This window comes from Halyomorpha halys, unplaced genomic scaffold, assembly GCF_000696795.3.
Source record: "Halyomorpha halys isolate HHAL.00 unplaced genomic scaffold, Hhal_1.1 Scaffold97.1, whole genome shotgun sequence".
In the NCBI taxonomy this organism is placed as follows: Eukaryota; Metazoa; Arthropoda; class Insecta; order Hemiptera; family Pentatomidae; genus Halyomorpha; species Halyomorpha halys.
Window position 1 is genome coordinate 759672 of NW_027108815.1, and position 2182 is coordinate 761853.

Sequence of the window (2182 nt, forward strand, 5' to 3'; positions counted from 1 at the left end):
GAGTGTATATAATATATGAGTGTTGTTGTAAGCACATGTTTATGGTTTGGTTGAATTTGTTTTTTAGCAGCCTGAAGATGGGGGAAATCTCCCGAAACGTTGCTGATGATATGAAATAAACTAATGTTTATTAATAAGGAAGAATTTATGTCATTCACTAAATCCTTTTGATAATTATTATGTATTATATAAGTAAATAACAAATGATAAAAAAGTGTTTCAGATTCACTCTAACTACTGCAACTGTGCAATGTACATATATACACATACTCTTTAGTACAAGAGCCCAAGAGGAGAAAAGAGGTAGTTATTTCAGCCCAATTTTTGATTATTTTAATGAAAACTATGTATAATTACTAGTCAAATTTTATGAGTCTCTGCCAAGTATAGTTAGGGGAAATAAAAAATGGTGGTCGTTTCAAAACATTAAAAAAAAAATAATTTTTCATCTTTAAAACTGCCAACAACACTAGAAAATCTAAGAGGACTTCATTTAAAGTAGAGTTTTCTGAAATATTAGCCCTAATAGAGTTATTTATGTTCAATAGTTCTTGAGATATAGCTTTTTAAAAATCAACATCTCATAAAAATGTTGTACAGAATGTACTGAAAGATCAGTTGTTAGTGAATTTATTTTGAGAAATCTATATCTCAAAAACCATTTGACGTACAGATGTTTAGTAGCACTCAAATTAAAGCTAGTTTAAAGTACTGTAAAGTAGTTTATGACGTTTACCTTCGTATGAGTAGTAGTTTTCATGGTATTTGCTTAAATAAATTGATTTAGATTTGTTTGGGCAAATTTTTATGTGCCAATTTTTTATTCATATGCGAATATCAAAAAAACTTCTACTCCTACAAAGATATGTCTCATAAACTACTTGATAGTAAGCTAAATTTCATTTATTTTGAGTGCAGGCTGACATATGTCTTAAAATTCAAACATAATATCCGAACCATTAGAAATTAACATTTTGTAAATTTATTTTGTCAAATATCATAAAAACTACAACTCATCGAAGATGAACGTTATGAACTAGTTTATAGTACATTAAACTAGCATTAATTTGATTGCTAACATACATCTATATATATATATGTCTCGTAGTTCCTGAGATATAGATTTCTCATCAGGTGTTTGAGGTACAAGTCTTTGCCACCTGGGAACGGTGGCATAGTTCGAATCCCGCCTGAGGCGTTGACTTTTTCATTGAGTGGTGGTCCAAAAAATTAAAAAATTGACCCCCCATAATGGTTAGAATAGATTGGAATAAAAACAAAAAATTTTCAAGTCGAGTTTTATTAATTTGTAAATAGTCTTAATATTTAATTTAATTACATACTATTTTATGCTCAGGTGGTTGAGGTACAAGTATGCCACCTGGGAACTTTGGCACGGTTCGAATCCGGCTCGAGGCCTTGACTTTTTTCATTGTGTGGTGGTCCAACAAAATGAAAAATTGACTCCCATCATGGTTAGAATAGGTTGTTCACCTGTAGATAACCTCTCCCCTGCTATGTTTATGTCTGAAATGATCAGAAAGGAGGTCATTCAAAAAAAAAATCGTCTGTAACTAGAAAAAACGAAATTTATAAGGAAATAAAAGCTAGTTTGAAGGCAGGAAATGCTTGTTATTTGTCAATTTTGAAATTGCTTTGCTTGCGTCTTGTATCCAAATCCTTAAAAGTTAGAATTTACAAAGCTATTATCCTTCCCACTGTTCTTTACGGACGCGATACCTCGCCTCTTACACTAAGTGTAGAACAACGCCTTCGAGATTTGGAAAATAAAATATTAAGGATAGTATTGGTACTGAAAAAGGATGAGTTAACCAGAGAATTTAGAAGGCTGCATAACGCTGAATTGAGGAAACTACACCAGGTAAATATAATTCAAGTTATAGAATTGTGGCGAATAAGATGGGCGTGTAAGGTTGTAGGGCTTATTAACGGATGGATCCCTAAAATGTTAATGAACATTGAACCGACGGAGTGGTTAAGACTGATTTAGTATGATTGGATTTGGAGGGTCGTCACTGGACAGTATGTAGAGAACGATTGGAGCGGCATCGAACCTTCGGTTTAGCTAAGTCATTACTTCTATTAATATAAAATATATTTCGAATAAATCCGATAAGGTCAACCGTTTAGTAACGGGATCTCTATCCTTTAGCAGGTGCTC